The sequence below is a fragment of the Carassius carassius genome, chromosome 3 (genome assembly GCF_963082965.1).
Source record: "Carassius carassius chromosome 3, fCarCar2.1, whole genome shotgun sequence".
Lineage (NCBI taxonomy): Eukaryota > Metazoa > Chordata > Actinopteri > Cypriniformes > Cyprinidae > Carassius > Carassius carassius.
Window position 1 is genome coordinate 40,265,285 of NC_081757.1, and position 25,457 is coordinate 40,290,741.

At 37.9% G+C, this 25,457-nt stretch overlaps 1 protein-coding gene across 3 annotated transcripts in view; it reads right to left on the minus strand.

The window, feature by feature from the left end:
- Positions 1 to 25,457, minus strand: part of LOC132126850 (zinc finger homeobox protein 3-like) — a 208,623-nt gene that overhangs the window by 139,981 nt on the left and 43,185 nt on the right. For 2 of the 3 annotated variants that reach the window (XM_059538418.1, XM_059538403.1), the window contains exon 1: positions 7,343 to 7,728. The gene's annotated coding sequence lies outside the window, so the exon portion shown is untranslated. Of the gene's footprint in view, positions 1 to 7,342; positions 7,729 to 18,381; positions 18,786 to 25,457 lie in introns of those variants that run through there. The other variant, XM_059538409.1, reaches the window with a different exon arrangement.

Consider the following 25,457-nt stretch of genomic DNA (forward strand, 5'->3'; position numbering starts at 1 on the left):
AAACACACACACTCACACAACATGGAAACCACAAGCACTCCTCTCACACGTGCAGAAACACACACGTAAACACTCAATAATGCATGGCACAGTTTGTAATAGCCGCCCCGTTTCAGACCAAACTAATGGATTTAAGAGTCCGACCGGCCTGACAAGTACGGCTAGGCCTCAACGCCACAAAGACAGAATCGAACGACTCTACTATACCTTTATTTCCTCTCATCCTCGCTCTCTCTGCTCCTCCTCTCCCAGTGCACCATGGGGGACCCGTATGGGCTGCTGCACATTTGCAAATGAATCACGCTTTTTGTTTGAGGTTTTTTTTTCCCCTTCTCCAAACACGGAAAAAGGGAGAGAGGAGGGCGAGCGAGAGAGAGAGCGAGAGATAGGGAGAGAGGGAGGCTCCTGCCATCGCTCTTTTCTTTTCTGCTGTCTTTAATCCTGAGGAGGATAAGCTGTGCCGTACACAGAGAGGAAGTGCCATCGGCCTGTCGGGCTTCACCCGTCCCCACTCAGCATTCCTGCAGCCCTCACACACACACGCGTGCTGTCGATCACTCACTCACATGCACAAAACAGCCCGAGTTACTGACAGCGCATGCAGCACGGTGCTCAGCTGCAAATGATCTAAGTGCGCTCGCCGATTTGTCACTCAGGAAAAAATGTGCTGCACGTTTCATGAAAATCTATTTATATGTCCAACGGCACCACTGCTCAGCAATATGCAGCCTAAAAGGGGAAAAAATGCAATACAATTTTACATTTTAAAATATTATTTACATATGGAATAACATATCAGTCTTATTTAAGTCTTAAAGTGTGCTACAAATATTCTTGCATTAAAATTGCAACATATATAGAAGCTGAATAAATGTATATAAATGCAGCAGTAATGCAACAAATGACTAACACAGCCAGGAAATCAAGAGAGAGCATGATACAGCGACACTCCTCGACCGATACACACACACACACACACACACTCAATCCAGGTCTGTTTTCATGTCATGGTGCTAATCTAGCCAAGGCTAACGCTGGCTGTATCACATGCCGTGCTAAGCGTAAAATGCGCTGAAAAAATGACATCTGCAGACGATCTCAGGGCCTTCACCACCGCACAAGTCTGCTTAAAATAGCCATTAAAAAATAGTTTTTTTCTAATATTAGAATATTTTAACATTCTGTATGTTTTAAATATATAAAACATATATTACATTGATATATATATATATATATATATATATATATATATATATATATATATATATATATATATATATATATATATATAAATAAATAAATAAATAAATATATATATATATATATATATATATATATATATATATATAAAACATACAGTCAAATAAGGATTGAGAATTGTAAATTAAACTGTATTTATATTTTTCATTCTTATAACAAGTGATAATAATAATTATTTGAGTAATGTATCATATTTACGGCTATATTCATCTAACATTTTTGTCTTTAAATATGATTAATAAAAACATCATTCTTCATTATGTGTATAAAGAGGACTTTTCATTTGAAAATGTCACCTTTGTAAGAGCCTTGCATGCATGCATTTGCACAAAAATAAGTGTGCACACTTGAGAAAGTGATCGAAAAAATTAACAAGAGTGAAATAGAGAGAAAGAGAGAGAGAGAAGGCAAAGATCGGGTCAAAGTCACAGGCATGCACAGGACCTCACGCTTTGTTTCTGCGTGGAGAGAAAGGCGACCTGGGCTGCCAGTGTCTGTGTGTCCTCCATGTTTTATGCATTCTGCCTCTTTGTGATGATAAGCGTCAGCGCAGAGGGCCGGACGCCGGGCTCTAGGGTGCAACGAAAAAGAGGGGGGAGAGCAGGTCCATCTCTGATTTGGAGAATGTGGAGCTGTCTTTTGAAACTAGCCTCGGCTCCAGTGGCCAGCCACACTGTTATTACCCACGGCTTCCATAACACTGCCGCCTGCGCAGCCATGCTACTAGGCTAGAATTTACCGTCACAAACACACATGACATGCATGGGGGTGTACCACTGCAAAAACATGAGATAACATCTGCTTTTGGATCATATTATTTATTTATGCAAATATCAGTCCATTTCTTCAGTTAATATTTGACAGTTTGACAGTGCATACGCAAAAATGGCACCAATCTTTTGTCTGTTTATCCCCCCATAAATTAGCTATTTTGCTTCACACGAGTTTGTGAAATGCACGCATTGTGCATTCTCGTGACATTAGCTGTGAATGACAAATGCTGAGGGCTACGTCTGTCTCTCAAAATATTCCCTGACTGATGGAAAATGTGCAAAAGCAGCTTCTCGCAATAAAAGAGGAATTCCTGTCACCATTCCACACACACAAACATATACAGATCTCCTTTTCAGGGCTGGCCCTGTCTATAAACAGCACAGGATCCACCAGATCAGGTGAAGACTTCTGCTTCTCTCCTTCTGTTTTCTATCGCACATTTTTTTCCTTTCAAAGCAAAAATAAAAGAACTTTATTTAGCAGTTTGGGTGTGGAAGTTAAATCACGATGTTATAACACTTGTGTATATATGCACACAAAAAAAGAATTATCCTGAAAACAGCAGGGGAAAATGTGTTGGAAAAAAAGGATTGTATAATAAATTCAATAAAAAAAAACAAAAAACAGATGAGATGTGCATTACACACAATCACGTGTACACACACATATTTTCTCATAAATCATATCATAATTCTCCACCGCAATGATTTGGAGACAGTTAACATGACAACATATTGTGAAACAGCAAGCCACAGACATTTCTGCCAACTTCACTGGGAACAAATAAGAGAAAACAGCAAAAGAAGAGGAGGGGGGGAAGAGGAAGCAAAAAGAAACATGCAGACAGTCAGTGCAACCGTCTGAAAGGTGAAACCGTGGCTTGAGCTGAGCTTGTGGTAAAAGCTGAGTTTACACAGGTATAGCATACCTAACTATCCCTGAACCCCCTCCACACACACACACACAGACGATCCTCCCCACCCACGCTCAGCCTACCCCTCTCCGTGGTTTAATGATAGCACTGACATGTACGCCATTGTCCTCCCCCTCATTATGGGACGACTGGAAGAACTGGTCCTGACTGCACAGGCTTGCATATTCAAAACCATCAAGTGTAATCAGACCCAGTGCTCCTGCTAACCTAATTTACACACACACTATCCAAGCCCTACAGCAAATGGAGGTGGCTGGGCTTTCTCTGCGTGCCTCCTCGGCACGACTGGATTAATGGAAAACTCGTGACAGAGATCGGCTCCTCTCCACACACACACACACATACATACACACACTCTGTTTTTACCTTCATATTAGACCATCTCTAAGCGGTGTGTTTTTGTTACTACAACATATGTGTATTTGATGCTGACTATAGCTGTGATTTTTGTATTGTGTAAAGTAATATAATATAAGACAGTACAAGATAAATATAAAATGTAATGCCTAAGTTATATTTAAAGGTGCAATTGCGATTACAAAATAAATGAGAATTAAATGTTATATATAACATTTAATATTACTGTTATTATTATGCAGTATACTCATAGGCGGCCTGTCATTGATGTTGACCCAAAGAGGGCCCTCTTCAACTGAGGACATTACTGAGGCTTTCCCTAAGGGTGCCAGTAAGAGAGAGAGAGAGAGAGAGAGATAATAGGGAGGGGTAAAGAGGAAAGCACAGTCTCCCCCTGCCCTATATCTCCACCACGATATCCATACACACTCATACGACACACTGCACGCCGTCTCGTCATCGAGCATCTCCATTCATGCACCATAGATGACCAGGATGAGTACACTTGGCCATGTGTACATTTGGTGTTGTAAGAGGAAGTGACTAGAAATCAAGACACAGGAGGAAAAAGAAAATAAAAGGAGAAAGAAAGCAATTGTAGCAAATCTACTGCTGAACCAGCGATTTCACTAAGCGGCAGTATCAAATGAACAGCATAAAAAAACAGAATTCTAAAAAACAGCAAGAACAACAGAAATAATAACTACAATTGTAATAATATAGTAATAAATGGTAATACATTAATTGTATTACAAGTAAATGGTTTTTACTTAACATTAATTACGGTACAAATGAGTGCAGCAAATTATTATCAAATTATAATTAGAAAACTACATCAATTAAAATAGATTTTTCTAAATAAAAACTAATTAAATCAAACACCATTATATCATCCATCACAATGTCCTAACATCTAAACTTAAAGCTAAATTAAACGTACGAATACGAATAAACTAAAGTGAAAAACAATCATGACACTCTAGTCTGTGTCTTTGTGTATCTCAGAAACAGTGAGCAGTTTATTCTTTTATTTCAAATCAGGTACAAATAAACAGACCACAGCGCCTGTCTGTATCTTTCTGTAGGCTTGCGAAACGCCTGAAAGAATTTGACACAATGAAAACCTTCATCCAAACCACAATGCAAACATATGCACAACTCAGTCAGACATTTTCTGTAACCCAGCGAATATCCTTACAAGCACACAAATCTGTTCAGAGCCTATAATAAGAGTGTTTTCCCTGCCTTAAGTACATACACACAATGCAACATAGTTTTTACACTGCTTGAATATGGACCAGAGTTACTAAACGCTACGTTTAAGTGTTTCATGACCAGGCGAAACACAAAAGGCAAGACCGACAACAAATACTGAAACAATATGACTTCCTAGAAATGAGTCAACTGCCCTCAAAATCATTGTCCGCAAAAGGATTAGCCCTGAATAGCCTATCCATGAGTTTTTGAAGAGTGAGTGAGATGGCAAAGACCTTGCCTGCTGTCTTTGTTTTGTGATGGTGAAAGCCAGAGCACAGAGAGAGAAAGAGAGAGAGAGAAAGGAAGGGAAAGGATAAGGAAGAGCTGGAACGAGAGAGAGAGAGAGAGAGAGAGAGAGAGAGAGTCCATGCACAGCATCTGAATTATACTATATATCCTTTTTGTGTGACGCTTGTAATTATTGCCACCCCTCTACTAGGGAGCCGAGAGACATTAAACCCCTGACTTATCTGTCCTTCTCCTCCCTCCCTCCCTCCCATATTCTCTCTCCTAAAAACAGAGAAGCTAGTTTGCCCACTATGCCCTCTTTTAAATGGTTAAGAAAAGGAAAAAGATTGAAATATAATAACGAAAACACACAATGGATTTTCCTGCCAATTCCCTCTCTCTCTCTCTCTCTCTCTCTCTCTCTCGCTCTCACACACACACACACACACACACACACACTCACAGATTTCTGCAATTCTGTTGTAAAATTCATTTTTGTAAAAAAACAACAACAACAACAGCAAAAAGCGCAAAAAAAGACACTAAGCTTAACCAGAGTCTTAACCTAAAAAAGTGTGTCGTCCCTACGTTAGCTTCTGGTTACTCTTGTTACGACACGTCGGGAAGGATAAAAAGATCTTGGGATTTGTGTTTTTCTGACCTCTTCCCTGATTCCTTCGATATGGCCCGTGGCTATTTGACCCCGTCTATCCTCTCAACTCTCTTTGTATGCATACCTTCCTTCATGAGTGTTCTCTCTCTCTCTCCTCCAACAAAATAATAATAATCCATTACTTTAAACTAAGGACTTTTTACCTAGTGCAAAATCTGACACTCTTTTCTTGATTAAACTTGAGGTACATTTTTATAGTCCTGCTAACCCCCACAATCTCGATGTATTGTTTGTGTGACCCCACAACATTACCCACCCCACTCTTCACTGGCTCTGCAATGTTGGGTTTTTTCCCCTTCTCTTTCTTTTTTATCTTTCCTCCACTCACTCGGTGACCCCTGCTCCCTTGTTTCTAGCCGTCTGACCCCAAGTCTCTCAACCTCCCCCTCTCTTTCTTCCCCAACCCTGCACATCCACGAGCAGCTCACAAACAGTCAGTCAGCTCTGGGTCTGTCTGTCCTTCCATTGCATCTCTTCTGTTTTCTGCTTTTTCTATCTCACTGTGAGGTACATTGTATCATTGTTATGGATCCACATTTCCGTTTGTTCTTGTCCGTATACGTTGGAAGGACTATCTATCTCTCAATAGCTCTTCGTTTATGTTACTTTTTAAGTCCCTCCATTTTTTTTAATTCATGCTACACCTGTGGTCTTCATTACGTTTTGGTTTAATTAAAATTCGAGCCCCTTGTCTATTTGTGGGGCAATTTCGCCTCAATAGTTTAAGCTAGTTCAAACTAAGCGCGGCGAAGTTGTTAGCGTTGTTTATAATTTGAAAACTCTTTTTCGTTCTATTTTTCTTCCTCAGAAGAACGTACGCAAGTTGTAAAACCTAATTCTGATTTTACTCTCATCGTCTTTGTTGTCGAAATTACATTTCATTCCATTGTTTAGATTTTTAGATCCACAAATTCACGCCGTAAGCGTGGGTTTTTAGTTTTTATGGTCATTCGCCGTAATCGCTGTGTGTAGCGCGGCTCTTAGGGCTCTGTGAGCTCCGACTGAACCGCTCCTGAGACCCGTCTCTATACCAAACACACTCCCCTAAACATTCGCACACACTTCACACACATGCCTATCGATTTGCATGTGACTCTGGCTGGGAAGCAGCAAAGAACAACTTTAACGTCGTCTGGAATGAAAAAAAAAACATAATACGAGAAAAGACGGCGCAAGTGACAGGAGCGAAAAAGTAGAGGAACTGAAATGCACAGCAAAGGGCGGAGAAATCCACACTAGAGGGGACACTAAAAAGTAACGATGGGCGCAATGTTGAGGATTTTTGCTCGCTAATTGAGAGAGGAAATGAAAGTAGAGGACGAACGAGCATATCGGTGTAAAAATGGAAAAGCGGGCGACGCTTCCCGCTCAGCGGACGCGGACGGACTAGGAGGCTGGACTAAGACGCTCCTCTCCCGGCTACGATCGCGCAGAGCTCCCGCTCCTCTCCCAGCAACCTCGCACATCGACACCCTCTCAAAAACCTCTTTCTTTACACTATTCGGTCCTTTTGTGACCCGTGTGAATACATGAACGTGCAGAAGTGTGTTTTAAATCCAACTGTTTGGAAAAAGGAATCGCTGTCTTTGCCCTTTTCTTTTCTTCCAGTCACGAGAAGAGCGAGGACGAAGCCAGATGTAAACACAGGTAACGATACTAATAAACGGCAGCAAATAAAAGCAACTTGCATGAAAATAACTGGCGATCGCCTGTTCTTTATCCTGCTAGGAGAATAGGCAAAGCCGGGGCTGACACGGCGAAATCCCGAAAGCCATCGCTTTAGTCTGTTATTGAAACTAAAGGGAATCGTAACGCTAAGAAAGAGACAGAAAGAAAGAGAAAGCAAAGTTACAACTTACAATGTTTGGCTGCCGCTTTGAGATCCTTGCTTTTTAATCCAGTATTGAGACGCTTTGGCTAAAGATCCCATCAAGGCAGTCCCTTTTGGTCAGTTTGCGTTTAGGATGATGGTAAAAGAAAGATCATTGTTGTTGCGGAGAGTAAAAAACCGGAGTATTAGTTGTAAAGGCAATATAAAAATAATTTGGATGCAAAGCAGGCGATGAGTCTTGTGTTAGAGGGAGAGAGGAAGAGGTGAAAGTGAGATCTGATGATTGAAAAGAAAAAAACTCTTTGGATCTTTATTCCTGCTAATTAGTTTCCTGCAAAAAATGGCTGTGATTAATTCAGTGCGCATGTGCTTCATTACACAGGCACGACGGGAAGGGCTAATTAGCCACCTTCTGGATCAATAAGATTCAGCAGAGAGCCGAGGAGAGAGAGAGGGAGGAGGGAGATAGAGGAGGGAGGGAGGGATGGATGGATAGATGGAGAACGAGAAAGAGGAAAGTAGTGATCGGGAATTGAAAATATGGAATTAAGTACAGCACAAAGTAAGAGTTGGATGAGAAGGAAGACACTGAAAGTTAATAGTGGAGAGGCGCGCGCGGAGCCCCTGCTGCACAGTGTTCTCGCGCCTGTGTTATTTGCTCGCCAGACGCTAGTTTTAGATTTAGGAATCAAAACGACTATGTTTAAGAAATGAAATAAAGCACTTATAACCTCGAAAACGCCAACTTTAGAGCGCTTACAACCCCAACAGGTTCGTCACACTTTCAGTTGCCTCGCATTTAATAAAACAACAATCTTATGACAGGATTAACACTGCTTAGATTTTTTTCTTCTTTTCCTTTAGAACATTCAAAAGTGAAACAAAGACAAAGATGTTAAATAAGCAAAACATTTAGTATGTTTTAGTGTATATGCACTTATGGTGAACAACAAACTTTAAAACATGCCGAGAACAGCATCTACTTACAAAAAGTAGCCTAATATACACTGTAATTATAAACACCTTTATTATTAGGCTATTTTATTTATTACTTTTTTTCTGTCTGGTTGTAAAGATGAGCTTCTGAACTTCTGTATATATGCACACAGGAACTGTTAAAACACTGTGCAGTGTTAAATGTTATAATTTCAGCATGCACGTTATGTGATAGCTATAGGATTATATCTGTATTTTTAGTATTGTCATTTTCTGAAGTAAATCTAAACTATTTCTGAAAACTACACGTTATGCATGTAACATAACATTTGTAAAATCGTAATTAAGTATCATATTTTTTTAGGTGTAATACATGAAATTGGACTTTTATCTGTCGTAGTAACACCTCCGTATACTGCCTGTATTTACGTTCACGGTCTGTCCCATCAAGCTGGATCTTGAGATGAGTGCACGAGGAAGAATTTAGACATTGCAACCGAATGCGAGGCAAAAACCAGACCATGCGAAAACAACTAGCCTATACTTCCCTCTTTTTAGCTTTTCTGAACAAATCTAGCCTATATCACTCCTGTCAGAGTCAAAAGCGACGTAGGTTACGTATTTTATTCACTTTGAGATGATCAGCATTATATGATTAGGGATGATTCTTTAGATATTATCTTTAAGAGCAGACTCCATAAAAAGATGAACCAAAAAGCACTGTATTTTATTAACAATTTTAATATAGGCTATGACATTTTCTGTTTCCTTTCCTATCTCTCTCTCTCTCTCTTTCCTCACTCTCAGACAGTAGGTGAAGAGAGGGAGAGAGTGCAATGTAAAAATCACAAGTTATTTAATGAACATTTTCCTTCCTGCACTTATCTTACTTTATCTAATGTTATAGCAATAAACAGCTCGATGTGTTGTTTTTCATGTGTTATTACAATTCAAAGATAATTTAAACAGTGCATTTTTAACTCAAGTCGTGTTTATTTAAGCTAGTTAGAGATGTAAATAGCATGTAAATCGCTCCTTAAACAGTCAGCGGCGATATAAATGACACGATACGCGTTACATGCTGTGCGTTTTTTAATAATTCTCGATAAGTAGTGTAACTTTCAAGCGCGTGCGTTCAAAGAGGTGACATTTGATCAATAGTAACAACTGTAGTATAGATCGGTGGGTTTCTCCACAGGTTTGCTTTTTTCACTCTGCCCCAAAACAATTCTCCTGCTTTTGGTGGTCATTTTAAAACGCCCTCTTCCCGAATCAAAAGCGTGTATCCCAGTTCCGACCTTTGAGCCCAGGCCAGTGTTCTTTATCATGTTAATTCTATTGTTGATTCAGAAATGACAATTCCTCTCCCCCTCTCAATGACTACTTTCGCTATTGACAACTCTAAGGGGCCAAATACCTGTTTTTTATCGATTGTATAACTTTTTAGTGTTTTTTCGTAACTTTTCTTTTCTTTCTCTCTCTCTCTCTCTTTCTTTTAAGACAGTTTGTTTTTCCGATTTATTCCTCAGAATACATTATGCCAAATTCCGTGTTATCATTTACTCTTGCATTAGGCAATATATATATAGCATTTGTATGTCCAAAAATAATTACATGTTATTTGTGTTCTGCACGATTTTAACTGATTGTACATGTAATTGTAATATTGTGTGTATATTATTTTAGTATTAAGAATTGAAGTTGTCATAAACGTGCTATAGAATAAATTATTCTGATCATTATTGTCAGAGGAAATGTAATATTCCAGTGTACTAACATTCCAGTAAAATGTGTCATTTTTAAATAAATATATAAAATATAATAAATGTTGTATTTTATTTCATTTCCATCTCATGTCATAGCCTATTATAGAGAACATGTTGGAGAGCATGCAGTCATATGGAACTCGCTTTGGGAGTTTCAAGGAAACACACCGAGCCTCTATGAAATCCATTGCACTGATGCATTATCAAATACGGATATCAATGCATTATACAAACAATAGCAGTATTAAACAATCTGGCCTCGTGCAATAATATAGGCTAGACGTGACAATTGCTGCTGTATATGCGTGGATAGCGCGTGGGTGTCCGTGTGCGTGCTCGCATAGCCTAAATGTAAGTTCTAGTTTTAAAAGCATACATTTTTATATTGCTGACGCGCAAATGGAGAGATATAGGAAATATCATGAAATAGCAAGCAGCAATACACGTTCGCAGGAACTAACTTCCGTCACGTGCGACGGAAAACCGTAGTGACAAATGAAAAGTTACAAAATAAAACGTCGATATGTTTGATATGCATACGGATTTTTCCTTGAGAGAATCTTCTGGATTGGTGATGTGCCTGCTCTCTTGGGAAAGAGGGATTGTAAAAATGAATGGATGGAGTGCGCGAAGAGTTAGAGGGGCAGTGAGATAATAAGAGGCCGGTGCGTGAATAGGCACAGAATCAGAGCTTGTCTGTCGCTTTGTACTTTGTAACCTGCCATAGCCAATCTAAGCACATTTGAATATGCAGTGTGGTCCTGTCTGGCGCTTGATAGCCGTATTTATGGACGCAAATATCACCTGAGCTTTGTTTTCTTAAGCAGATGCACACAGAATCGTCATTGCATACTCTTTTATTATAGACTAAATGTGTTTCTTATCTGTAAGGTTTAATCAATTGCGAATGCTCTGTCCTAAATATGACTGGGAATGACTGAACAGACATCCAAATACGCATGACCAACCCCTCTGGTGAACATGCTGATTGTTCCGACTGGACATGTGTGTGTAAACCTCGGTCCATCGCCGTACAAACAATGAATTTCACATATGAACCCTAAACTGCAGCAACATAATCACAATCCGTTGCTATTTATGATGAAAACAAAAATGTTAGAATTGTTTTACCAAATTAAGAGAGCACAAAAATGTTAAAACACATTTAAATCAATGTGCATGTATTATTATTATTATTATTATTATTATTATTATTATTATTATTATTATTATTATTATTATTATTATTCAGCGTTTCAAAAAGAACCTGGGCTTTTCACCCTTATGCACCGCGTGTGCCACCACTGAATCGAGCCGCAAGGAAATGAAAACAGGCGAAAGCATTCAGAGATAAAGACAGCTGTCTACAACAGTCTTGCAACTTTATTAAAAAGCGAAGAACATGGTAGTTCAGATAAATATTAAATATGTTTGGGGATTTTTCCACTGTAATAATATGGAAGGCAAAGAAGTTCATGCTACATTCGGATAGAGCTATCAAAGGGGTTCCATCCTCATGCGTCCCTAATGAAAGAATCTGGCGCTTAATTAGCATTTTTCCGCATGGTTATTTAACACAACTTTAACTCATTCACCGGTGAACAGCAGCGGCTATTTGGGAACGAGCGCATGCACTGCAACAGCAGCAGCGGAGGAGGTGAGAGCTGTGGAGCATGGCTGGTCTGAAGCACACTGGGACTCTATGGCACTGACAACACAGGAGAATTGTCCGGCCTGAAAGCCGCGGTTGGCTGCATGGGGCAGGACGTGTTACCAGGTGCAATGGCAGCGCCCTCTTATGTTCACTCTGGCCATGGGGCTCAAACACAACATGAACCTGCCCTGTCAGGGATATATATGCTCCCTATCTGCCATCTGCAGCAGATCTGTGCGTGTCCTATGTCACCGGACTGCGTCAAATCGAGCACATATACATATAGGGAAATGTCTGTTGGCGAATGACTAGGTTCCTTGCTGAACATTTCACCCGGGTTCATCAAACATCTTAACTTTACGCACGGAGCCATAGTTGAATCGTGTGTAGCGCGCACGACTGGAGACCCTTTTTGTGTGTGAGTTTTTGAAAAGAGGCCAATTTTAAAGCAAAAAAAGAAAATATCATGTGCTAGGAAAAATCAGATATGATGGAAATCATAAATAATAATACAGAATAAAAAAAACTGCTGTGTATAAATTATTAAACGCTGTAAGACAGAATAAGTAATATTGCACTTACTGCAAAATTATTTCATGACTGTGTAACATCAAGATTCACAGATAAAACGACATTGTCTTATTATGATATAAATCAGCTCGCAGATATGACAAACACGTGAGTGAATCAAACATGATACGTGTCAAAGGAATGTGTTAATTATCATCCACCTTAAAGACAAACTGAAGGAGAACAGCATCGTTCTTTTTTACATACAGATGAAAACATGCCATCTCTTATCTCAAATGCCACTGTATAATGGTTAAAAAGACGCTGTTTTATTTACATAATTTTGTTATTGTAGTGATGCAGAAAGTTTGATCGTAGAACTGCATCTAACTCCGTAAATTGTATCGTTTCTAAACTAAAAACATTTAAATTAACTATTTAAAACCAATAAAAGTAGCCTACTGTCAATAAATACATACATGCAATGAGAATGATGCATGTTTTAGCGTTATACACTATAACTGACATCTCAAAATATATATGTGGAGCAAATATGTCCAGTATGAGACTGATAAAAAGAGCTGGACGCTTTTAATTAACGCAAAAAAAAAAAAAACGGTTACGCTGGGGTAAATGTTAACATATGTTCCTTTTAGTGTGTCAAAACACACTTTATATTCAGTAATATTTAAATATTTCTGCGAATGCGTTACAACAAAAGGTTGTCCATGGCTAAATATGTCCCTGTCTTTTTTATTACGTGCTGCTAGATATCATTTCAATGTTTTGTGTTTCAAATTAATAATATTAATTAAAACATATTTTAAAATAAATTACCAAATTAATTAATTAATGAGAACGCTTCTGCCAATAGATATCTTTTTTTGTGTGTGTGCAAAATGTAAGACAAACATTCTGAATTACACACAGCATGAATGTCAATTTATCGTAATTATATAAAAAAACTTAATTTGCCCTCATAAACACTAATTAATCAAAATTACATTTTCAAAAAATTAGCTTATGTTGTGCTTCTCCAAAATGTTTTTACGCATTAACCTATTAGATTAATTAATTATGCAAATATTGTTAAATTAATTAATAAGTATACTTAAATTAATTTCCAATGTTACAGATTTGGATCTTTAAGGTTACCTGATACGTCCCAAACAATCCGAAAACAAAATTAATATGTGAACTCGAATTCTAGCTAAATAAAAGATTGAATAAAAGAAAAATAAAAGGAACAACGAACTTCTACACAATATATTTAAAAAAAAATACAGAGTTGTATATGCATACAGTTTGATAAAATTATGTATGGTGTTGTTAGGCTCGGTTTCAGTCGAAGCCTTTTCATCAGTCTTAACAGGTCTAGATGTATAAATGCATGATATAATTGGAAAATATTTCAAGAGAAAAAATAAAAACCCGAATGTGTTAATCGAATAGTGTATCATAAACCACCTGCGTGCGTCCGTGTGTTTGTATTTGTGTGCACCACCGACCATCTTGTCAATTAGTACTTTTATTCAAAATATACTTCTGTATTTTGTTTGCAAAATTTTATCATTGTTTTAATTTAATTATTTTTATCGATATCAGAACAACACGAGCTCTTAAAAGTAATACGTAATTTATGTTGCTCAATAAATGCATAAGCTTAAAGAAAACAGCAGGAAGCTCATTCAAATACACCTTTAAAAATCCAGGAACGGATCACATTCACTGTCTGTGCGACTGAGCAGTACAAATGTATCTGTTCACGCTCGTGCAACAATCAGAAAGAAAAGCAGCCTGGAGCAAGTCTGCGTCCAGAGGAGCTACAACTGCAAACCAGCTCAACCTCACACCGCCGATTCTCTGCAACCTCCATTTTATCTTTGAGCAGGTAAGAGAATAACGCAGGCTGAAATAAAACGACTGTCCAGTTTGAAATGCACTACATCGAAATGATCTAAGCAGATCTAAAGAATCAAGAGTAAAGTAGAAAATATCTCGACATCAACATGCAATATATAGATGCAATGCAATGTGCGCATTTTGGGCCTGTACATCCATTTGAACTAAATAACTCTGCGCTTTCACTACATTCATACAATATCCAACCCTTAACAATTCCAGTTACAACGGAACATAATAATAAACACATATGACCACCTGTCCATAAAACAATATAAGACACATTTGATTACAAATGCATTATTTATTTATTTATTTATTTATTTATTTTTTATTTTTAGAAAAGCTAGGCCTATATATCCACATCTGGCTCATAAGTTTCATGTATAACAGGTGGAAGCCGCCACAGAAGGGCAACAGACACGTAGGGCTCCCACCAAGGGTCACTGTGCAAATCCTTCCCCACTTCTATCATCTGACATATATGGCAGGATTATGTGCAAAGCCTTGCTCAAGAAATCATTTCATCTCAAAGCAGAGACCCCGAATTTCCAACCATGAAATACAGTGATTTCATGACCCAGATGTCATGAACAGTTAGCTTAAAAATTAGACAGATGACATTTTGTTGAAAAACATTTTAAAAGATAAATTAAAAAACAGACAAACCCAGGAACAAATTCTTCCATGCAGTCCATGTTAATTGTGTCTTTGTGTGTGTGTGTGTGTGTGTGATGGACCTCAAACAAATACTATATATTTCAACAGTTATGCTGCAAAACATCTTGTAAATTACATTGACTTAATTATGTGTAAAATATGTAAATTAAATATTTAATTCTGAATATGAAGATGAATATGCATGTGTGTGAAGTCTGAATCACTAAAAAGTGAAACATAAAACATGCACATACAAACAAGAAAAATGTGTACTGTATTGTTACAAAATATTTGCTAGTAATCTATTAAAGTATCAGTAGGATCAATAATTCTCAACAATTAATAGTTTAAGAAATTTAATGTAAGTTAAATGTAATTTGGCAATTTATAAGTCATTTAAAATGATAAAAATGTTATAAAATTATGTTGATCATGAAAGGGGAAAAAAATGTAACTTATAAAAAATAAAATACATATTTTGTTCAGTAATTTATAAACTGAATTTGTAAGTAATTACAAGAATAATAATTAATATAAGGATCAAGGAAAAGGCTAAGTTGAGCAACATGTACCGGCAAATTCTGCCAAAGCCTAAAACCCGCAACTAGTCTTGTGGGTGATGCAGCTGGGGTATAAATGCAAGTGACCACAGCGGCTGGAACATAGCTGCACGGTGCTTAACCCTGCCATTTCCCCCGCCCCTGTGACCTCCAGGACTCAGAGGCAGGTGGGCTTCTGCAAAATTCAGAGGTGGGGGTTGGATTGATGTCAAAAAGGGGACAAGCTGTGCATCACGGCCAGAACGCTGCCCCCGTAAGGGTTGGCGGAGACCCTGTCTGGCCTTGGAGCTCCACATGCCCATAAAACAAGCCATTAAAAAAGCCCTTCACGGCAAAGCATGAGCTCGTTAGGACAATTAACAAGAGAGGTGTTTAACTTGGCACTACATAAACACTCCACAAGGGACCCCACCAAAACAGGCCACCACATAACACGAATGTGTGTGTCCCCAATGCGACCAACACGGACATGTCAAATGTCACATAAAACAGATTCTGCCATGCAAAGTCAAAAGCAAAATTAGGAATAAATGACATACATGTTTCCCAACATTAAATCAAATCAGTTAGATTTGCAAAATCCAAATTCTTATTCCGCACTCAAATATCACTCAAATAGTTCAATTATACTGCATTATTAAAGATGCATTATGAAAGACACCAACACAAATGCATTCGCTATCTCTCCAGAGATAAACAAAGCATCGGGACGTCCCTTTCAGGAACTGGGCGACAGCATCGCCGCCACAGTATTAGTCAGAAAGCAAGGCCAGCGGGAATAATTCCTCTATTTTTGTCCAAGCGATCTAGCAACGAGACAGGACACCGAGGCGACGCTGGGCTGTGTCAGAATGACACATTCAACTCATCCATAATGAAAGTAAATAAGAAGTGTGATAATCTGCATTTCATGTATTTTTGTACATCATGGGCTCTGCGATATGCAGAAATCGTTTCGTTCCTTGCAGAGAAAGAGACTATGGCCAAGAGAGATAAAGAGAATTGCTTCTCCCGTCCTCTGTTTAGAATTGTAAATATGGGGTATAGGCATTGCTGCTGTCCAATTACATATATCTTTCATGTATGAAATCATGCATGGCTCTTTTTACTGCGAGGCCAAGGAGGGCCGGCACAAAGGGAGCGACCCCCGGTCGCAGTGCAGTACATCCCTCATGCAGAGCGGGGTCTGGTGCCGGAGCCCTGGGCTAAGAGCACTGTTCCATTAGCTCTCTCGGATGGAGGGGGAAAATGAGGAGGACGGGCGGAGGGAAGGAGGGGGAGATTGGCTCTCGTGATGGGGGCGTTCACCGCTCATGACTTCTCCTGACTTGCTTTTTGTCCCGTTGTGAGCGCGCCTGACCCCTCAAACCCTATATACCTTTGACGTAGCCCATTTCGAAGTCGCTAATTAGTTTAACAGAGCTGGATTCTTTCTTAATGCTTTGAAGTGTTGTGTTTTTTACTTGATTTTTGGGGCTAATAATACATGAGCAAGATGCACAAAAAGCTTCAGTGCTCCATCTGTTTGGTTATTTATTTATTTGCTTTCTCTTTCCCCACAAATGAAAGCTCCCTGCTGAGTACTAAGTGAAATGACCTAAATTTGGCAAAATTACTTTGAACTTTTCAAACAAAGGCCCTGTTCTCTTCTCAGAACCTGGCTGATTCCCTGAGTGTCTTGCGTTCTACCTCCTTGGCCTTCTGTTTTTCTTTTTAAATACTTAATTCTATAAACCCTATTTACTTTCATTCAAGGTTACACCGAGAGCAGCGAATATCATCATTTTGAACAGCTAAAGAGCATGTGTGTCTGTCATGTTAGCAAAACACAAATATCACTGCTTAACATTTAAACACGATTATGCTAGTCACTGTGGCAGCACTGTGTGCCTGTTTTGTAACTACATTGTAAAATGTTTATAGAATTAACCACAAATCTACTCGGTGTGACTCGGTTTTATTTGAATCAAAGCAATAATTTAATCATCTCCAAAAACACCAATGAAAGTCATTTTCAAAAGTCAGATCAGACATAAAAAGACAATGGCTACAGGTGAAATGGTCAGGGAAACACTAAAAACTAAACCGGTAAGAACTAAACGTGCAAAAATAACTCTCATGCTAGGAACAAGCATTAAAAGAATATTCCGGGTTAATGCAAGTTGAGCTCAATCGACAGCATTTATGGCATTATGTTGATTACTACAAAAAGTAATTTCGACTCGTCCCTCATTATTAAAAAAAAGAAGTTTTTAATGGAGCTAAATGGGGCCAATTTCTGAAAGAATTTAAAAGCTGAAATATGAAAGTTTATAAAAACAGCTACATTAACTCTACTGTCAAAACCAGTGTATTCTTTTAAATTGTTACAATTTTATGGACACTTTAAAACATTGTAATGAAATTGTCTACAGATTTTTTTAGTAAACATTAAAATGATTTTTTTAAGAAAAGGGAAGACGAGTCGAAATGATTTTTGTGAGTGTATCCAACTTGTATTTAACTCCAACTTTAATATTCCTGCTGCACAGGCTAACTTGCATTATGTAGATGAAAATTTGCAATGATATCATGTATCTACACATCTGTACGCCCTTTCTTTCCTGTCAATCAATCAATCAATCAATCAATCAATCAATCAATCTATCTATCTATCTATCTATCTATCTATCTATCTATCTATCTATCTATCTATCTATCTATCTATCTATCTATCTATCTATCTATCTATCTATCTATCTATCTATCTATCTATCTATCAATCAATCAATCAATCAATCAATCTATCTATCTATCTATCTCCTTCTCAATAGCTTTCCAGGATTTCCCTGCACCTAAGCATCTTTGAGCCAAACAAATTCAATCAGCACACATTCCCTCTAAACCTCCAGCAGCTGACAGGTGATTGAGTCTTCAAACCAGGGAAGCCTTTATCTACAGTGGGCTCTCCTGTAGGCCCAGCATGGAGGAGAAGCCGCCTATGTGGGCATGGACGCAGGGAGTCCATCTGGGCTTCAAAAGCCCCTGAGGAGCTTTTGGGGTGTTGCCAGCAGGAAAAGAAGTGACTTCACAGCCTTACCTGATGGGGTTTTTGGTTTCAGTTGCCACCGCACGGAAGCCCTCTCTGACCGCGTCCTTCTTTTCAAGTCTCTGTTTGAAGTGGGCGCCAGAAAGGTCACAACCCTTGCGGTCACAGCAGGTTTGGTGCAATGGCAGGCAGATGGCCGTAATCTATCGCTAATGCTAAAACTATCAGTTTTTTTTTTTTTTAGTCTGTTGGTAAATTCAAAAGTAAAGAGGAATGTAAGCTCTCAGATCCAGTGCCTGGGCACTATTAGTAAGTCCCTTGGCAAGGGCTTGGGATGATGTAGTCCTATAATTCCAGGTATTTCCAGGTTTTTTCAAAGCTACGAGACCCGTTTATGTGATTTGGTTTGAAGCATCCACAGTCAGTGGAAAAGCCTTTCGGAATGATAGCGCCACCTAGGGATAAGAAAAAAAAACTTGCTATTAGCATTTACAGCAAAAGTTCTTTCATGCAACTGAACAAAGGATGAAACAAGAAACACATTTAATAGATTCTCACAGAAACTTATAAACACACACTTTTATAAAGCAGAGCTAAGAGGACGTGAGGCCGTTGTTAGTTATGCTCCATAAGTGAGTGCAGATTTTTCACTTTGCGTGCTCGTTCCCCCTGAGAAAGAGCCGGCTAAATCTCTTTCAGGAGGGGAGGACACAGAACAATATGGCTTCTATCAAGTCTTTTGAATTCTGTAATAAGCTGTTTTAGAGAACGGAAAATTAATATATAATTATTTTTATTACTGCTGCAGGACAAAACCTTATGATTTTCCAGATTACATTAAGTAATAAATGCATTTCTTTGAGTAATTTTTCCTCTTGTGGCATTAGGGGCTCTTTCTCTCCATGAAAAAAAGAAGAAGAAGAAGAAAAAAACTGAAATTTCCGGAGAAACTTAATTTTCCCCATAACCAGAACAAGACATATTCCTGTAATAACATGCATAATTGTGCACTCTGCGGAAGATCTCTCATACACAACAACAAAGCCACTTAGACAGTACATATTTATTCACATGTCAGTTCCAACATTGAAAGAGAAAAAAGGAGGAGGGAAAAGCAAAGGGGAATGCCACATGGGGCTGGGATAGAAAGCAGAGTAAATGTGTCTATCATAGGCTACAGCTCTGACAGTTCTCGCCTGTGCTGCTTGGGCTTCAGTTGAGGGAATAAAGGACAGAGAAGGAGACAGACTGTGATTTCTGAATGGTCCCCCTGGAGTCTCTTCTATTTGGCAACATTTTTATGATTATTTTTACCTCTGTGGATAGAGCAGGGTTAAAGATGCTGTTTAATTGTTCCCAAGAGCTCTTATTAAGTTGTTGATGAGGAGCTCCAGGGAGAGGCACTTAAAACTGCAACAAAAACAAGTAGTCGAGTCAGGAAAGCTGGAGAGGGGATGGAGGAGGAGGTGCGGCAGGGGTTCTGAGATGGATGATGAATGGATGGAGTGTGGAGGTCTGAACTTTTTTGATGCCGATTTATGTCTACGCACACCGGTCCGTCTCAAGGACCATGACCGCAAAGACGATAACAGGGACCAGTGCTCGCCAATAATTAGAAATGGCTAAATTGTCCCCCTCAGTATTTGATACTATTGATACTACTCTGCTTGTTGTTTGGATGATGAAAAGTTTTAGGCTGGTCTGCCTTGGTGCTTGTCGTAAGAGAAGGAGATGGCCAGTTAAATGAAAGAAGGCTGGCTTTACAGTTCGCTTCAGTTTGGTAATGAGGTAAGAAGGGGGTAGCTATTTATTTTAATTTAATATCTGAACTGTTTTATTATAATAGAAATGTTAAACAACCAACGGTAATATGCAGTGATGCAAACTACTCAACTTTTTGCCATTTTGAATTGAAAATATGGGTTTTAATCTAAACGATTCATGAAATTCATGACTAAATGTAAGCAAGAAGACACATTTATGGAGATTTTTTTTAACATATTAGGTATTAAGAGTTAAAGAGTGCATATTTTAAAATAAAACTATATATTTATTTATATTAAAATGTATATATATTTACATTTATACATATTGATTACATTTATATCAAATAAATTCTAATTCTAGATGGCGGTCTTTGCCCTTCTTTATTCCATAAGTTATATTACATCATTAAATTCCTTATAATTAAAAAAAATAATTATAAAAAGCTTCCTCCATGTTCAAGACAAGGTCTGCTGCTCTGAGCAGGAAGGAAGTGATGTAAATACCACGACTATCTCTTAGTCTGGTCAATGATATATGGGGAAACCTGTCTGAAAACATTCAGTTTTGAAACTCCTTTAGGTCACACTACTAAATTATACCGAAATTAAACTCTACACCTTTAAATATGCAATGAATCAATATTGCAACATGATGAGAAAGGTCCTGCTGCAATAAAATAAACTATTACAACATTCTATCCTGGTTGGACAACACTAAATGTTTCTAGTGCAGTTCAGTGGCATTGGTGCATTGCATTCAAAAGCTCTCTCAGGCCATTCCTCCCCAATCGCACCTTCTCCACTGGGCAGACTGTGGCCTTATGCTGGACGGAGCAGTGGGACGGAGTGGATCTGGATCAATACCCCACCCTGCAGCGCAGCAGGGCCGCGGGCCATCCCTGACCTGGGCTATTGATCAGCCACTCCTCAGCTGCCAATAGCAATGTGCTAGATGTGACACAGGGGCTGAGAGCAGACAGGCGGCTGAGGGATGGGGGAATGTGTATCGCCAGTGGCAGCCCCACAGCACAGTGAAGATAAAAGTCAATTCCACTTAACCAAATCACTGACAACTAAATAGTTAGTGGACGGAGGAATGTGCAAGGTCTCAGGTGGTGGCATCTGGCTGCATGGATGACTGGGAAGCTGGGATTCCCTCACCTGCACTGGGCAAGCTCTAAAAATGGGTGTGTACCACATGACCAGATCGAACCTGAATAAACTGCAATAAATAAAAATACAAATATACATAGTCCTTATACATGTATAACACAAGCAATACCAGACCAACAAAAACACTTCCATCGAATGATAAACTACAGCCATTTAACAGGACAACACATGTATTACAATTAATTTTATGTACTGTATACTATATTGTATTTTATTAATGCAATACATTTCTAATAAAAATTGCTACTTGATATAAATAAAAAATGCATTAAATTTAAATGTAAATTATTTTAAGTATTCAACAATTTTGTTTTTATTTTGTTTTTATTTTAAGTATTCAACCAAGTCTTAAATTAAATTAAATTAAATTAAATTAAATTAAATTAAATTAAATTAAATTAAATTAAATTAAATACTTGTAATACAATACTTAAATGTAAAATTGTGTGCTAAATTATTTGGACATTGTTTTACACATCACACAGATTAAAGATCTGTTCATGTTGTGTACAGCACTCCCAGGCAGCCCATCTAATCTATCTTCCAGGCAGCCATTAGCAGTCCATATCAGAGTAGTTTACATGTCACTTTACTGCTCCGCTGCCTGTTCACTGCCATTCTGTAGCCAATGGCCCGTCTGTCCATTCAACACCTATCTAAGGCTTCATATCTCTTCTTTTAATTACTGACTGACAGCAAGGCAATACTGAACACTTCATTACAGAATCAGCCCAATGACAAGCCACCACAGCCCACGTCTCCCTGGTCAGTCTGACACGCAATGCCTAGGTCAGCAAAGGTCATTCACCCTGAATTTATCAGCCAGGAGTTGACCGAACCCAGCCAGGTCATCATAGAGCGAGGGCAGTGACCTTGGCCGACTGGTGACGTCACGTATTGATCCAGTCGTTTATGTCAAGGCCACGCTAATCACCAATAGCAGAGTCTCCGAAGGACAGTTAAATACCAGTGGATGTGCCTGAGATTACAGGGAAAAAACACAGCAAAAAAGGATCTGCACATTTCTGTTCTTTTTGCTATGAAAATGGCTCAACTTTAAAAAAGTACTGGCATGTAAATAATTTGGTCACATTAGCAAAATGTTAATAAAAATAAAAATTATGGACTTTAAAATAAGTTTAAACTCACAAAACTGGCAATTTCTCAGCTATTTCTACTGGATAATATATTTTAAAGCTTGATATAACTAGAAACATATATACTAATTAAAGAAATTTCCATTTATTTTTTTATGATTTTGTAGTTTTCTAGATCTTTACCTTATATATCCAGGTTTTACAAGACCGTGGGAATCCTGGTTTCTATAATAAGAAATGATAGTTGTTGAGGAAACTAATTGAAATAATTTTTTTTTCTGCTGTTGCCCCCTAGTCGGCCTGACCCCCTGTAATAACGACCTGTTTGTCTCCAAAGCATTGGGATGTTTCGTATGGGCTGCACTGTAAGAAAAATCTGTAGAAAAATTGAAAACGTACTGGTAATTTTTTTAAATCGCCAGTTTATGGACATTTCTCTTTAACCCTAAAACACAACACAGTTCAATGCATTCTTCAGAATAAGGAAAAGACTCTTGGTAAAAGTCCTACAGAACACAGATAAATTCTTTCAATATTAACACAAGACACATTTAGCATGTACTTCTCATTCATCTCAACTGCATGGAAAAGAGTGACTCGTACAATATTCAAAATGTCTCCTTTTATGTTCCATAGAAGAAAGAAAGTCATGATGGGTTTAGTAAATAATGCCAGATATTCCAGTTTTTTGAATATTTATTAAATATCACTGTAAGTACAGCCATATGTCAGATATCAAACTTATTAACACTGACATCCAATGTCCTATTAAGTTCCCGGAAACTGCGTCCCTCTGAAACCAGCTGAGTTAAAGGGACACAGCAGTAATCAGCACCTGAACAAATCAGTGTTAGATACTCTCATAAGCCTAAACTGTTTGCATGATTAAGTAGCTGTCAGCTTCTGTGTGGACCCGGGTTCAATAATGTGCAAGAGAGCGCTTCAGAGAAAGTTCAGTACAAATGCGTGTGTATTTGTGTAAGAGAACTTGCGTAAAACCCGTTTCCCTGTGTGTTAGTGTAGCACAGTGCCAGCTGCTCTTCAGATCTCTTTCTCGCTTGGTGTCGCTCACATTAAATGACAATAAAGGTTGGGAATCTGCAGAGCAAGAGAGACGAGCAGCCATTTCAACCCTTCTTGCTTTATAACGCTTTGTTCCGTTTAATCAAAAAAGTGATGCCCCCCTTTTTTTTAAAAAAAGACCTGATAAACAGAAACGATTGCATCTCTAAATAATAGATGATATCCTGGCTTCATACAGACACATATATAACGGGGAAATAATTGAAGACAACAATGTCCTATAAGAGACCCACTTGAGCAATGCTGATTCAGAAAGCTTCCCGACTTCAAACGCTCTGTCATAAAGTATGGATAATCCCTTAAGAAAGGCGTGCGTCTGTTTACAATTTTCTTCTAATTAAGGCTACAGAATAGGGCGATCTTTGTTCAAATTGATGCGTGTTGGATGGATTTTGCCAGAAAACAGTACCATTGGAAAAGTGTGTGTTTGTGAAGGGGTTACGAAGTAACGAAGTAAACAATAACATCCTAATACAATCTCAGCGTCTGAATAAATACTCTTGCATCTGTCTACACGTGACACACTTTCAGATAGGAAAACAGGTTTTCAAAATAACAAATTAACCAAGTCTTTTTTTTTTTAAAACAATAACCCCAGTTTTAGAAAGTAATCCCAATGGTCTACGTGGTTCCAAGAGGATCTCAGACACTGTAACAAAATGAAGTTTTGAACTCAATTTGTCTTGACTTCCCTCAAAATCTGGGCTCTTTCTTATCTTTGTCGTGTGTGAATTTAAATCGGTTATAGAAAAAATCAATCAGAGCAACAAAGAGCAAAACAGCCCTGAAATGAGCTCCAGAAGGAAAATGGGACAATTAGGCTTGGACACATCCCTCGTGATTTTCCCTTTAAAGGACATGTCACATGTCAGTGGATATCAAGAAGTTTAAAGAGATATGAACAAGGCGATCCCGTCAGACCCACGTGATGGTTTATTTGAGGGTTCTTGAGAGAAAGCTGTAAAAACAGTACTGTAGACTACATGGATCATGGATAACTTCTGTACAGACAGATGTGAAAATATATAACAGTTTACAAAAATAAATAAAATCCTGACTGATGACTGATATCAGGTCTCTACAATCTCCACAGAAATTTTTAAAAAGTGGAAATTCATTAGCATTTTTAATGATATATTTTTAGACTTTAACTTTGCATGTTTAGTTATATCCTTACATCCTAATATTATTTCCATTGGTGTCCTCCAAATATGTGTGGGTTGAAACGCAAAACTGTGCTGCACTGCAAAATACCAGCAGTATATTAGAAAATCTGAGACTTAAAGAGACTTAACATTGTCAGTGTTAAAGCTAGTGCGTTCAAATTCTACTCAAATTCTAATTCATTTGAAATCTAATAACAGTATGCGAATATAAATAACAGAAATCTAATAACAGATATACTATCTAATTAGGTATGCGAAATCATAAAAACAAATATTAACAAAACAAAAAAATACAATCCAAAAAAAAAAAAAACACTCATTAAATTAATGAAACTTTGAAATAACTCACTTTACTTTCACTTTATATTATAATAACATTTTAATGACAGTTATGTTTATACTTGTACAATAAACATTTTTTGTTTATTTGTGACTTGACAGCAACTAGACAAAAATTTGGCAGATTCTAACATAACTAGGTATGGTGACATCTTCAAAAATCAACAACAAAGCAATAAGATGCAAAAGAATCTCAGACTACATTAAATATGAGTAATATTTAAATACAAATGTATTTTATTTCCATACAGGAAACTGTTTTAGTACTGTTCATTTGTACCTTGATAGAAACTAAAATAAGTTGCTAATGTGGACAGGTTATATGACCGCCTCAAAAATCATAAACAAAACAATAACATTTTTCTTAACATTAGATTATAATTTTAATGATCGATGTTGGATAGTATATTGGAGTATATATTTTTGCAACAATTTTGTAAAAAAAAAAAAAAATGGTGCACCGTGGAGCCCATCAAAAACACATTTGAAAAGACTCCTTGGTT